The sequence below is a fragment of the Hemiscyllium ocellatum genome, chromosome 1, assembly GCF_020745735.1.
Source record: "Hemiscyllium ocellatum isolate sHemOce1 chromosome 1, sHemOce1.pat.X.cur, whole genome shotgun sequence".
Lineage (NCBI taxonomy): Eukaryota > Metazoa > Chordata > Chondrichthyes > Orectolobiformes > Hemiscylliidae > Hemiscyllium > Hemiscyllium ocellatum.
Genome location: NC_083401.1, coordinates 43,723,318 through 43,739,244, shown reverse-complemented (window position 1 = coordinate 43,739,244; position 15,927 = coordinate 43,723,318). Strand labels below are relative to the sequence as shown.

Sequence of the window (15,927 nt, the reverse complement as noted above, 5' to 3'; positions counted from 1 at the left end):
CCCCTCCACACCTTCCTCCTAATATCTTAAAACTATGACCCCTCATACCAGTCAATCCTGGGGAAAAGTCTCTGGCTATTGACTCTATCCATGCTTCTCATTACCTTGTATACCTCGATCAGGTCATCTCTCTTCCTCCTTCTCTCCTGAGAGAAAGGTCTGAGCTTAGTCAACCTCTCTTCGCTTTGCACCTTCTCCAAAACCTCTGTATCTTTCCTTTAATGGGGTTACCAGAACTGGACACAATATTCCAAGTCTCAGCAGGGACTTGTAGAACTGTAGCAAAACCTTGTGGCTGTTAAACGCGATCCCCCTGTCAATGAAAGCCTAATGAACAGGCCCTTTATTTTGATTACAATCCTGCATATCCCCTCCCACAATCACTTGGGTTTCCTCTCAGCAGAGCTGATGTGTAGTTTTACTTTTACATCCGCAACTAATACTCATTTGCATCTCAAGATTTCTCTTATTAATGTGAGCACTCCATTTGTCTTTAGTTCTGGACTCCCTGACCATCTGTTCAAATTGCTCCTCTTCCTGAACTAATTACTATAAAGAATATTACAATAGCAACAATTAGCTCTCAAGAGGGAAGCTCTCTGAGGGGTGGAATTCTCATTCTCAGCTCAAGGTCTCCCCTAGAAGCGGCCTGCTCACCTGCTCCTCATCTTCCCCACTACCTTGGGGCAGACTTTTTTAAATCAATAGCCTCAACTATGATGGAGCCCTTACCCATTTCCTGCATTTTTGCCCTTGTCTCTTCTTCTCGCTCCCAATACAATGCCAGAATTCCTTTTTCCTACCAAACTGTAAGCAAGTACACCCTGAATTCCATAAAATTCCTCCCTATGTTTCCTATATTAGTACCATCTGCGAACATAGACACCACCCTCAATAGCTTTATATCTAAATCATTAATACACGCCACGTACTGAATCTCTCTCGCCTCTGTATGCCTAGAATTCCTATTAAATAGGATTCCTATTTTCTACATCAGAAAAACAGCAGAAATTTTCCAACTGCTGTTCTCATGCCCTTAGGCTGGTGATGACTTCTCAACCTATAGGTTCCTCAAGTAGCTACTTTTGCCACACTTCAAGACCTTGCTCAGGAATTGAGTGATTGGGGGAATGTGAGGGCTGCAGATGCTGGAAATCAGAATCGAGAGTGTGGTGCTGGCAAAACGCAGCAGGTCAGGCAGCATCCGAGCAGCAGGAGAATGGATGTTTCGGGCAAAAGCCCTTCATTAGGAATGGAGTGACTGGGCCATGGTAAAAGTCCGGAATAATAAATTTACTGGCATTCATCTGTCTAGCTGGATCCAGTAAAGACATGAATATAAAAGCATTGATTTTGGAATCTCAAGATATTTCAATATTTAGTACTTCCATCTCCTAATTTTATCATCATATCACAGAGAATGGATTTGAATAAGCAGAGGGGGAACTGGGCAGGAAATTACAGTTAAAACCAGATTTGTTCTGCAACCTTACACTGGCTCTTTTTCTTTGTCCAGTTCACTTTGGTGCAAAGATCAAAGATCTAATTGTGATTCATAATTTACAGCATGAAAAAAATCATTGTGTTTTCTGATGCCCTCATAAAAAACTGAAATAATCCTTTGTCCATGACTCTAAAGTGCTACGAAAGCAGAATTTCAGCACCAATGGCAAGCTTGAGCGAAAGCAGTAACTAATTGCAACAGCTAACAGCTGTAATTAGAATCATTGAAGCATAGATTCAATATATCACAGACAATTACACAGATTTCAGGTAGCTATTGCTGATGAACTAGCCTTCCTTCATCCTTTTGCCATTAAATACAGTCTATTTGCCAGATCAAATAATGATAGCCATTTTAAATGAGCACTCTAGGCTTTCAGCACAATTTTTGTACTGCAGTATTAACATTTCCATTCTAGATATGAACTGGGTAAAGACATGTTGTTATCTCAATGTGGTGTTGTTAACATTATAGAATGCAGAATAACACTGAAAGAGCACCACCAAAGACTAATATAATCATTTAATCTTCCCTCTAACCAATACAGGGGAATCATCTAACTAGAAAATCCAAACGGCTTTGAAATTAAATGGTGCTGCACGCATTTTTAAGATGCAAAGGAGGTATCCAAGTGTTCAATACAGAAGACAAGACATATGTATGCATTTGGCATCAGCAGTGATTGAATATTGGTGTTGGCAGTAAAAATAACATCCAACATTCACACCAGGAACAGGTGTTGGTCCATTTTCATATGCACAAAGGGATTCAATACTTGTTGGAGTTTCTGTTTGTGAAACGCAATTGTCCTGAACTGCTCTGGGAGCAGGATTGTGAAGAAACGCTTTGTCACAGACTCTATCCAGAAATACTTCTGAATTGCCTGTTGTTCATCAAGTTGTCAAACTTTTTTGGGCTGTTAGCATTTTGGCAGCTGTTCGGCAGCTTTTGTGAACATTCAGGTTACAACTTGTAAATCTGTCCTTTCTACTCTTTCTTTCTGTTTGTCTTCACTATTCAAAGGTAAAGATTCTGTCCTTGCAAATAATGAAACAACAAAACACACCTCTTATTTCCTCCAATTAAATATCGGATAGACCTATTTTTATTTGTTCATGGGTTCTGGGTGTCACTGACTAGGCCACCATTTATTGCTTATCCCAAATTGCCCTGAAGAAGGCAATGGTGAGCTGCCTTCTTGAACCACTGCGGTCATTGAAATAGAGAAACACCCACAGGAAGGGGTGTTAGGAAGGGGCTTCCAGGATTTTGACACAGCAACAAAGAATGAATGACCCTATTGTTCCAGGTGAGGATGGTGTGTGGCTTGGAGGGCAACTTGAAGCTGGAGGTGTTCCCATGCATCTGTTACCCATGTCCTTCTGAATGGTAGTAATTGAGGATATGGAAGGCACTGCTGAAAGACTGTTGCGAGTTATTGCAGTGCACAAGAAATCACCCACTATCAACATCCTGGGAGTTACGATTGACCATAAACTCAACTGGATTCACTATATAAATACAATGGCAACAAGAGCAGGTCAGAGGCTAGGAATATTTCAGTGAGTAATTTATCTCCTGACAATACCTCTGGGATGCCCGAACCAACCAACCCAACCACCCCGTGGCTCAACACTTTAACTCTCCCTCCCACTCCACCGAAGACATGCAGGTCCTTGGACTCCTCCATCGCCAGAACATAACAACACGATGGTTGGAGGAAGAGCGCCTCATCTTCCGCCTGGGAACCCTCCAGCCACAAGGGATGAACTCAGATTTCTCCAGTTTCCTAATTTCCCCTCCCCCCCACCTTGTCTCAGTCGATTCCCTTGAACTCAGCACTGCCCTCCTAACCTGCAATCTTCTTCCTGACCTCTCCGCCCCCACCCCACTCCAGCCTATCACCCTCACCTTGACCTCCTTCCACCTATCACATCTCCATCGCCCCTCCCCCAAATCCCTCCTCCCTACCTTTTATCTTAGCCTGCCTGGCACCCTCTCTTCATTCCTGATGAAGGGCTCTGGCCCGAAACGTCGAATTTCCTGTTCCTTGGATGCTGCCTAACCTGCTGTGCTTTAACCAGCAACACATTTTCAGCATTTATCTCCTGACTCCCTAATGCCTGTCCACTATTTACAAGGCACAAGTCAGGAATGAGATGGAATACAACAACACTCAAGAAGCATGACATCATCCAGGACAAAGCTATCCATTGATTGGTATCACATTCACAAGCATCCACTCCCCCCACCACCAGCACTCAGCCGAAGCAGTGTGTACTATCTACAAATTCATCAAAGCCCACAGACAGCACCTTGAAAACCCACGAGCGCCTATCAAATTCTGACAGTCTGGGCCAGGTCATTCAAGAGAGATGTTAGCAAACATTTCCAGATACATGTGGTGACAGATGTTTGGAATGTTTTTTCCCCAAATGGCAGTGGATGCAGGATCAATTGTTAATTTGAAATCTGAGCCAGATAAATTTGTGTTAAGCAGAGATATTAAAGGATATCAGCCTAAGGCATGCATATGGATTGAAGCCACTGATCATCCAAGGTCTGATTGAATGTTAGAACAGGCTCAAGGGGCTGAGAAGCCTATTCCTGTTGCTATGATACTATAATTGACCAGGTTAGATTTGTGCTGCTTCTTGTGCACAGGACATATCTTGGTTGCATTTTATATTATCATTATGATACTAATATTATAGCTGCATCAGAGAACAAATCTTTGGTACATTTAGAGTCATAGAGATGTACAGCACAAAAACAGAGCCTTCAGTCCAATTTGTCCATGCCGACCAGCTATCCCAACCTAATCTAGCCCCATTTGCCAGCACCTGGCCCATATCCCTATGAACTCCTTCCTCTAACCCTATACTTATCCAGATGCCTTTTAAATGTTGTAATTGTACCAGCCTTCACCATTTCCTCTGGCAGCTCATTCTGTACACACAACACCCTCTGTATGAAATAATTTCCCTTTAGGCCCCTTTCATATCTTTACTCTCTCACCCTAAACCTCTGGACTCTCCTACCCCAGTGAAAAGACTTTGTCTATTTATCCTACCCATGCCCCTCATGATTTTATAAACCTCCATTAGGTAACCCTCAGCCTCTGATGCTCCAGGGAAAACAACCCCAGCCTATTCTGTCTCTCCCTAGAGCTCAAACCCTCCAACCTTGCCAACATCCTTGTAAATCTTTTCTGAACCTTTCAAGTTTCACAACATCTTTCCAATAGGAAGGAGACTAGAATTGCATGCTATATTCCAAAAGTAGCCTAACCAATGTCCTGTACAGCCATAACATGACCTCGCAACACCTGTACGTCGTGCTCTGACCAATAAAAGAAAGCATACCAAATGCCTCCTTCACTATCCTATCGATCTGCAACTCCTACTTTCAAGGAACTATGAACCTGCATTCCAAGGTCTCTTTGTTCAGCAAAACTCCCCAGCAGCTAACCATTAAATGTATAAGTCCTGCTCTGATTTGATTTTCCAAAAAGCAGCACCTTACATTTATCTAAATTAAACTCCATCTGTCACTCCTCAGCCCATTGGCCCATCTGATCAAGGTCCCATTGCACTCTGAGGTAACAGATTACTTACTTACAGTGTGGAAACAGGCCCTTCGGCCCAACAAGTCCACACCGACTCGCCAAAGCGCAACCCACCCAGATCCGTTCCCTACATTTACCCCTTCACCTAACACTACGAGCAATTTAGCATGGCCAGTTCACCTGACCTGCACATTTTTGGACTGTGGGAGGAAACCGGAGCACCCGGAGTAAACCCACGCAGACACGGGGAGAATGTACAAACTCCACACTGACAATCCCCTGAGGCGGGAAATGAACCCAGGTCTCTGGCGCTGTGAGGCAGCAGTGCTAACCACCGTGTCACAGTGCCGCCCACTTTTTAACAAGTCCACACCGACCTGCCGAAGTGCAACCCACCCGTTCCCCTATGCCTAACACTACAGGCAATTTAGCATGGCCAATTCACTTAACCTGCACATTTTTGGATTATGGGAGGAAACTGGAGCACCCGGAGGAAACCCACGCAGACACGGGGAGAAAGTGCAAACTTCACACAGAGAGTCGCCTGAGGCAGGAATTGAACCCGGGCCTGTGGTGCTGTGAGGCAGCAGTGCTAACCACTATGCCATCGTGCTGCCCATAACCTTTTTCACTGTCCACTACACCTCCAATTTTGGTGTCGTCTGCAAACTTATTAACTATACCTCCTAGGTTGACATCCAAATCATTTATATAAATTATGAAAAGCAGTGAACCCAGCACCAATCCTTGTGGCACACCATTAGTCACAGGCCTCCAGTCTGAAAAGCAGCTCTCCACCACCACCCTCTCTACCCTCTGCCTTCTCTCCTTCTACCTTTGAGCCAGGTCTATATCCAAATGTCTAGTTTTCCCTGTATTCCATGAGATCTAACCTTGCTAACTAGTCTACCATGAGGAACCTTGTCAAACGCCTTGTTGTAGAGTCATACAACATCGAAACAGAATCTTCAGGCCAACCGGTCCATGCCGACCATAATCTGAACTAAATTGGTCTCACCTGCTTGCTCTTGGATCATATCCTTCCAAAAATTTCTTATTCGTGCAATTATTCAATGTCTAGCATAGCACCCAGACGAAACCCATGCAGACACAGGGAGAACGTGCAACCTCCATGCAGACAGTCATCCGAGTCTGGTTTCAAGCTCAAGTTCCTGGTGCTGTGAGGCAGCAGTGCTAGCCACTGAGCCACAGTGCCACCATGAACCACATGTGAACCACTCTCTGTGTAAAAATAAAAATGCCCCTCATGTCTTTTTTCAATCTTTTTCCTCTCAGCCTAAAAATATGCCCCCTAGTTTGGAACTCCCCTGCCCTAGTTGAAAGATACTGCCATTCACCTTATCAATACGACTCATGATTTGATAAGCCTCTGTAAGGTCACTCCTCAACCTCCCATGCTCCAGAGGAGACAAAGTCCCAGCCTATCTGGCCTCTTTTTGTAACTCAAACCTGACAACATCATAGAATTCTAGAATCCCTACATTGTGCAAGCAGGCCCTTCAGCCCATCAAGTCCACACCAACCATCCATAAAGCATCCACCCCCCCCCAACCACCCCCCCCCCCGATCCTATAACCCTGCATTTCCCATGACTAATCCTCCTAACCTACACAACTGAACAAGATCTCTTTTTAATCTTCGATAACCTTCTTCACTGTTAACAATTTCACCAACTTTGGTGCCATCTGCAAACTTACTAATATTGGTTTCCATGTTCCCATCTAATTCATTTATATAAATGAGAAACAGCCAGTATTGATCCCTATGGAACACCGCTGGTAACAGGCTCCAGTCTGATAAACAACCCTCCACCACCACTCTTTGTCTCCTGCTGTGAAGCCAATTTTGTACCCAATTGGCAAACATACCCTGAATCCCATGTGATCTAACTTTACTAATTAGTCTACCATGCAAAACCTTGTCAAAGGCTTTATTAAAGCCCAAATAAAGGTGGACCACTCTGCCCTCATCAAACATCTTGATTACTTCCTCAAAACCTCAATCAAGTTTGTGAGACACAATTTCTCTCACACAAAACCATGCTGACTATTCTTAATCATTCCTTGCCTCTCCAAATGCATTTAAATCCTATCTTGTAGAATAATCTTCAACAATCCACCCACCACTAAAGTCTGACTCACAGATCTACAGTTCCTAGACTTTTTCTGACATCTCTTCTGGAACAAAGGCACAACATCAGCCACTCCACAGTCATTCAGGACCTCACCCATAGTTATAGATGACACAAGTATTTCAGCAAGGTGTCCCGCAATTTCCTCCCTAACTTCCCACAACATCCTGGGATACACTAGATCAGGTCCCAGAGATTTATCCACCTTTATATTTTCTAAAACCTGCCGAAATGTTGTCAGAGACATCGCTTTTACAGCATCCAAATACTTCAGCTTGATATCACATGGAAAGAATCAAACTGGTTGAAGACTGTTACGTGTACGATGCTGGGAACCTCGGGTGTAGACTGACATGGATCATCCAGTCGGCACGTCTGGCTGAAAATGGATGCAGATGTTGCAATGTCCCAACTTTTGCACTGATGCATTTGGCTCATCCATTATTGTGGATGAGGATATTTGTGGAACTTCCTCCTGCAGTGAACTGTTTAACTTTCTGCCAATCGCAGATCTTGGGTGTGATCAGTTTGTGTTTGGATCCCTTATTCTTCACAGGCTACTCTGAAGTACTGCTGTCATTAACAAGTTCTTAGTGGCGTTCTCTAATGTAAAGCAGGACATGATGATAAAATGATTCTTCTGAAAACCTACTTTGTTGTGAATTTTGAGTGCAACTACTGAACTTCTATATTAAAAGAGAGATTTGGATTTGGAGAATATTGTTCATGAGCTCATCAAGTCCCAAAGCACTTAACAACCAATTAAATTCTTTTGAAATGTTGTCACTGTTGCAATGTAGGAAACATCTTTTTTCACTTTTCTTTTAATTGAAGCAGTGGAGTTGGATCTTCACTTTCAAGCCTTGAAGCAGGTTTTCAGACCCAACAGACCTTGTAATGGCTACAAAGCAATATAATTAAGGGGAGCAGTAAAGGTCACTGTTGAGTGCTGCTTTTCCTCAAACACAGAAATGCCTTCTAACTACATTTTAACTCAGTGATTGGTTACACAGTGTGAAACTCCTGGCCTGATCCAGTCTCTATGGATGCTGCTGTCATGATACTTGTTAATAGTGTTTAACACAAAACCCTTCCACCCTCAGGGACAAAATAAAATCAACCACCAAAGCAGTGGAGCTACCATAAGTCATCATCAGCAATATAGTAAACATAAAGGTATATGATGCACAGAAACCACTGAAGTCTTTGAAAGCTACCTAATAAAAGAGGATATTAAGAGAAAGTAATTGAAATTTAATTTTTGAAACCCAGCATGTTATGTTTTAGGAAGACTATACATCTCCTGTTTGGCACATCAATGATTCCTAACCATCAAGGGTGAAGTTTGCATGTGGCAAAATCCATGATGTGCAAGTTGCTTTCCTTTTACAAATTGTTGCCTTACTGTAATGTTCAGGCCCAGTACTTTTATTATGAACTATTTTCAGAATTTTTTTTTCATCTCTGCGTACAGTCATTACATTAAGTGTTGTTTTATTAAGAAGGCAGTGTTTTTTTTTAAAAAGATTGCACGTTTTCAGGCTTTTCAATACCAAAAAAATGACCCAAAGAGCTTTAAACAAATGAAACCCTTTGGAAATGTGGTCACTGTTGCATGTGGGGAATGCTGCTGTTAATTTATGCAGAGCAATTTTCCACAAACAGGAAGTGATAATGCCTTAAATACAGTAAAATCATAAAAAAGCCAAATTGCAGGAGCATACAAATCCGTGCTAAGTGGAGTTTTGAGTTAGCCAAGAAAGCTTCAATGTAATCCAATTTATCTACAAATGTGCTTGAAGTCAGAAAAATTGAAAGTTGATATCCCAAACCGAGAACTAAACCTTTATTTTTCAATCTGGTCACACCTTACAATGGTTTGACCTTGTACAGTAAAAACTGAAATATGGTGTCATCGGTTCAGGAAAAGCTTAGTAATCTTTTTCTCCTTAGCGTGTTGTCTTCTGATAAATACGATGCAGATGCAGTGCCACCAATACAGTCAAAACTCTCGACTGTGTTTTCATGCTGCAGTATAAAGTCCCAGAGCATTCCTCCTGCCTTTTGTGGCTTTCACTAGGGAAACAAGCAGAGAGTGGTGGCATTGAGCTCTTGGCTGAAGATTGCACTACACCAACGATTGCTTCATCGATCAGCTCCATTGTACCATTGCACAGTAAGGTGTCGTATGGTCCATTTCAGTGTACATTTTAATAGTTGCCTCTTCTAGAATTTTCATGCTAGCCTCATGGAGTCAAAGAGTCCTACAGAACATAGACAAGCCCTTTCACCAAAACTGGTCTATGCCAACCAAAATGTCCACCTATGCTAACCCCATTTCCCTGCACTTGGCCTTCTAATCCTTTCCTATCCATGTATTTGTTCAAATGCCTTTTAAATACCTCAATCACTTCTGCTGGTAGCTTATTCCATATGCGTACCACCCTCTGTGATAAAAGGTTGCCCCTCAGGTTCTCTTTTATTCTTTCCCCTCGAAACTTAAACTGATGCCCTCCAGTCCTCGATACCCCAAACCCGGGAAAAATTTGAAATTCACCCTATCCATGCCTCTCATGATTTTATACATCTCTGTAAGGTCCCCCCTTTGTCTCCTATTCTCTAAAGAAAAATCTCCTAATTTGTCCAACCTCTCCCTATGACTCAGACCATTAAGTCCAGGCAACATCCTTGTAAATTTCTTCTGCACTCTTTCCAGTTTAACAACATCCTTCCCATAACAAGGTGACCAAAACTGAACACAACACTCCAAGTGCAGCCTCAGCAATATCCTGTATGACTGCAACATAACTTTCCAGCTTCTAAACTTAATGCCCTGACTGATGAAGGCCAGTGTGTCAAAAGCCTTCTTTACTGCCCTGTCTACCTGTGACTCCACTGTCAGAGAACCACGCACCTGAACTCCAAGATCCCTCTGTTCCACTGTACTCCTTAAAGCCCTACCATTCACCATGAAACTCCTACCTTGATTTGACTTTCCAAAATGCAAGACCTCGCACTTATCTATATTAAACTCATTTGCCATTTCTTGGCCCACTTCCCCAGCTAATCAAGGTCCTGAGGCAATTTCTGATAACCTTCCTGACAGTCCATAATACCACCTATTTTAGTGTCATCTGCAAACCTACTAATCATGCCTTGTACATTCTCATTAATTATCATTGATGTCGGTAACGAACAGTATTTGGGCCCAGCATCAACCCCTAAGGCACTACACTAGTCACATACCTCCAGTTTAACAAACATCCTTTCACTATACCCTCTGGTTCCCACCATCAAGCCAATAGTGCATTCGATTTGCCAGTTCGCCCTGGATTCTACAACTGAACAAAAAAGAGTTGTACTCCTTATGGTCCAAACATCATCTCTCCGCTCCTCAGATGCTGCCTGACCGGCTGTGCTTTTCCAGCGCCACACTTTTTGACTCTGATCTCCAGCATCTGCAGTCCTCACTTTCCCCTCCTTGCATGTTGTCACCTGTTGGAACTCAATGCAGTGGAAGCAGCTGTCAAACATGACTTCTGTCACTACCTTCTAGGGCTTCGGTATGATCACAGCTTCTAGAACAGTTAGAAAGTACTCCTGCTCCATGCTGTTGACCTTGAGCTGAGAGATCAGTTGCCATTGATTTTCAGGTTACTAAGCACCTCCTCTGGCAGGAGCTTGGCCTTGGTATTAGGAAACAAGAACACCAGCTTGATGCTCTTGATGCCAGTGATGCTGGGGATGTGGGGGGTCTGGCCAATTTACAATAATCCAGACCAAAGCAACGAAAAGTTCCTTGCTTCACGTTCCACATTACATCTTGAAACAATAAACACTCATCTTTTTAAGATGGAAAAAAAAACTGGTTTCATCAGCATTAAAAATGTTTCTTGGCGCATACTCACTCAGGTTGGGGTTGGACCATTTTGCAGCTAATTGTCTGTCCTGGCCCTGTTGCTGTTATAGCCCCACCCTTACTGATGAGGATACTGCTGGACCTTGCCCCGAATCAATGCAGCCATCCCCTGTTGCAGGGAGATCTCTTGTTTCTACCGCTTTGCCAGGGCAATTCCCCTTATCTGCTGGATTGAAATGGAGATGGGAAGATTCACTGCTCCAGCTTGAATGATCTAATTCCATTGAAATTGGTTGACGACAAACCTCCTCAGTTCAGCTAATCTGGAGTCACTAATCCAGAAAGTCGGTTTGTGACAGGCATCCTTCTACTGGCTTTTCTGTCCTACCGGCTGGAATGGCTGACAATTAGAGTCATAGAAGCACACAGTCATACATCACGGAAACAGGCTCTTCAGCCTAACTCATCCATGCCAACCAGGTTTCCAAAAATGAACCACGCCCAATTGCCTGAATTTGGTGCACCATCTCCTATCCATCTACCTGTCCAAATGTCTTTTAAATGTTGCAATTGTACCCACCTCTACCGCTTCCGCTGGCAGCTCCTTTCATATACACCCCACTCCTTATATGAAAACACTACCTCTCAGGCTCTTTTTAAATCTTGGAGATCACAGTGGGTCTGAGAGCATCCCTGGAGAGAGAGCGAGCTAATGTTTTGAGTCTAGATGACACTTGGTCAGAGCCAAAGTAAAGTGTGGAGGGAACAGCCATTTATGCTACAGTTTGGGGCATGTTAGTGGTTAGTGGTATAGAGTGTTGTGGAGAAAAGATGTTGATAATTCAGATTAAGCGATTGGAATGTGAGAATGGTAGAACAATGGTATATCATCTGCCAGATCTGAAAGGACAGTATTTGGGATAGGATGAGAGGACATGATAACAAGCTAAAAGGAACAGAAGAAAGTTTCACAATCAATATTAACTCCAGAAGACTGTAAAGAGCCTAGTCTGAAGATGAGATGTTGCTCCTCCAGCCTTCTAGACTTAATATTGAGTTCAACAACTTTAAATTGTGGACACTTCTTCCCTTTCTTTAACTTGTTATCATGTCCTCCCATCCTCCCGTTCCATTTACTATCCTTTCAAGTCTGGCAGGAGACACATCATTGCTTTGCCATTCTTGTATTCCCATTATTTAAACCAAACTATCAACATCTTTTCATCACCGGCATCCTACACCCAATACCCCAAACGCACCAGCTCCCCACAAGCTCCCATAATATTGCATAATGTTGTCCCTTCCACACTTTACTTCAGCTCTGATGAAGAATCATTTAGACTTGAAATGTTAGCTTGCTCTCCTTCTTTCCATGGATGTTGTTTGACCTGCCATAATCACCAGCACTTGTTGTCTTCAGTACAGATCCCAACATCTGCAATGATTTGTTGCTACCCTTTTAAATCTTTCCTTCTCATCCCAAACCTAGGCCGTTCTAGTTTTGGACTTCCCTATTCTGTGGGGAAGACTTTGACAATTCACTTTATTTATGCACTCCATGATATTATAAGCCTAGATTTTGCCAGAATCGGAGTTTCTGGGAATCTGAATTTGACTAATCATGAATTCACGCCAATCTTCCTTTCATTACGATGGCTGGTTGATAAACATTTTTGTCAGGATGAACTGACTTGATCTTCCTCAAAAAAGTTCCACAGGATCATTAAAGCCCTCCAAAGAGGGGAATCGGAGCCTTGGTGATAATGCAGCCCCAGAATTTTGGCCAAATTCAGGATCACTCAGTGGGATTTGTGTCACTTTGCATTTGAATTTTAATTGAATTTCTCTCCTGCTTTAAGGCAGGTTTCCATGAAATGGATTGATGGGATGCACAGAGTGGCAAGAGCAGCCCTCTACTACAACTTAACATCCAAATTTCTCCTCCTGTGAAAAAAAATTTGATCTGTCCACATTTCCATTCCTCAACTACATTGGCTTGACCATAGATTTTACAGATGAGGATTCGCAGGTACGATCCTGCAACTATCACCAATCAATTTCCCCTTTTCCCCACTTCCCTTCACCCTCTCCCCTCAACTTTTACAACACTGTCAAGATCTGAACTATATTGGGAAAAAATAAATCGCATGTCTTTATTTCTATGAAGAATGTGATTGCTTCTTGTCATGTACATTGGAAAGATTTGCCTTTTTACAGGTCGACTGCTTTAATATGGACATCCAAGCTAATAAACCAACAGAGGCTTTACTTTTCTTCACAAGTCTGAATTATGCTCAATACTTTAAGATTGTTTTTGCCACAACACACAGCACAAATGATGAATGGTGTTATCTCTCACTTATGATGAGATTGATTCTTTAAACAGCTAAACAGCAAATGCACTGTGTAACCAATCAAAAAGGGACGGCTGATAGCATTAGAAAAATGAATGTCTGCCAACTGGACTGTGTCGTTTCAATACTTTGCCCAAGGTCGAATCCCACAATGGGAAATTTTAAAATTGAATCCAATACAAGTGGTGATTTGTGGATTGACACCACAAAAAGAGGCCATGAAATGTAATAGATTGATGTGGGCACCAGTTAATGCTAGGAGATGGAGTTCCATGGTTCTTGTAAGCTGGGGACTGCAGGGAGCATGAGCAAACGGACCACAGCATCTTGGCAGAGGGAACCAGAGGGGGAAGAAATAGGAATGTAGTTGTGGGAGGGAACAGTGTAATTCAGGCCAGAGATATTGTTTTCTGTCACTGTGAGGGGGAGTCCCAGAGGCTGTGTTGCCTGCCCAGTGCCAGTGTTAACGATGTCTGCTTAGAGAAGAACATGAAGAGGTAGTTTGGGCTGAGGTTAGAAATAGGAAAGGTGAGGTCACCCTGTTAGGAGTTTTCTACAGGCCTCCTAATAGTCCTAGAGACGTAGAGGAAAGGATTGCGAGGATGATTCAGGAGAAGAGTGAAAGTAATAGGCTGGCTGTTATGGGGGACTTTAATTTTCCAGATATTGACTGGGAAAGCTATAGCTCGAGTGCGTTAGATGGGTCGGTGTTTGTACAATGTGTGCAGGAGGGTTTCCTGACACAATATGTAGACAGGCCAACAAGAGGCGAGGCCATACTGGATTTGGTTCTGGGTAACGAACCAGGGCAGGTGTTACAATTGGAGGTAGGTGAGCACTTTGGGGACAGTGACCAGAATTCGGTGACTTTTACTCTAGTGATGGAGAAGGATAAGTGTGCACTGCAGGCCAAGAGTTATAGCTGGGGGCTGGGAAGTTATGATGCGGTGAGGCATGACTTAGGATGTGTGGCTTGGAAAAGTAGGCTTCAAGGGAAGGGCACAATCGATATGTGGAGCTCGTTCAAGGAGCAACTATTGAGTGTCCTTGATATGTATGTACCTGTCAGGCAGGTTGTGTGAGGGAGCCATGGTTTAATAAGGAATTGGAATCCTTTGTTAAAGGGAAGAGAGCGGCCTATATAAAGATGAGGCGTGAAGGTTCAATTGGGGCGATTGAGAGTTATAAGGTAGCCAGGAAGGATTTAAAGAGAAAGCAAAGAACAGCAAGGAGGGGACATGAAAAGTCCTTGGTTGGTAGGATTAGGGAAAACCCAAAGGCTTTCTATAGGTATGTCAGGAATAAAATAATGACTAGGGTAGGAATAGGTCCAGTCAAGGATAGTAGTGGGAAGTTGTGCGTGGAGGCTGAAGAGATTGGGGAGACACTGAATGAATACTTTTCGTCAATATTCACTCAGGAACAGGACATTGTTGCCGATGTGAATATTGAGTCACAATTAATTAGAATGGATGGCTTTGAGGTATGTAGGGAAGAGGTGTTGGAAATTCTGGAAAGGGTGAAAATAGATAAGTCCCCTGGGCCTGATGGCATTTATCCTAGGATTCTCTGGGAAGCAAGGGAGGAGATGGCAGAGCCATTGGCCGTGATTTTTATGTCCTCGTTGTCTACAGGAATAGTGCCAGAAGACTGGAGGATAGCAAATGTGGTTCCCTTGTTCAAGAAGGGGAGTAGGGATAACCCTAGTAACTATAGGCCAGTGAGTCTCACTTCTGTTGTGGGCAAAGTCTTAGAGAGAATTGCAAGGGATAGGATTTATGAACATCTGGATAGGAATAATGTGATCAAGGATAGTCAGCATGGTTTTGTGAAGGGCAGGTCGTGCCTCACAAACTTTATTGAATTCTTTGAGAAGGTGACCAAGGAGGTGAACGAAGGTAAAATGGTTGACGTGGTGTATATGGATTTTAGTAAGGCATTTGATAAAGTTCCCCATGGTAGGCTACTGCAAAAAATACGGAGGTATGGCATTGAGGGTGCGTTAGAGGTTTGGATTAGGAATTGGCTGGCTGGAAGAAGACAGAGGGTAATAGTTGATGGTAAAGGTTCATCTTGGAGTGCAGTTACTAGTGGTGCTCCGCAAGGATCTGTTTTGGGACCATTGCTGTTTGTCATTTTTATAAATGACCTGGAGGAGGGGCTAGAAGGTTGGGTGAGCAAGTTTGCGGATGATACAAAAGTCGGTGGAGTTGTTGACAGTGAGGAAGGATGTGGCAGGTTACAGCGGGACATAGATAAGCTGCAGAGCTGGGCAGAAAGGTGGCAAATGGAGTTCAATGTAGGTAAGTGTGAAGTGATTCACTTTGGTAAGAGTAACAAGAAGATGGAGTACTGGACTAATGGTCGGATACTTGGTAGTGTGGATGAGCAGAGGGATCTTGGTGTCCATGCACACAGATCTCTGAAAGTTGCCACCCAGGTAAATAGTGCTATGAAGTAGGCATATGGCGTACTGGCTTTTATTGGTAG

General features: G+C 43.1%; 1 protein-coding gene across 1 annotated transcript in view; it reads right to left on the bottom strand.

The window, feature by feature from the left end:
- The window catches only part of dcc (DCC netrin 1 receptor), a 990,886-nt gene that overhangs the window by 178,187 nt on the left and 796,772 nt on the right, over positions 1-15,927 (bottom strand). The window lies entirely within an intron of this gene.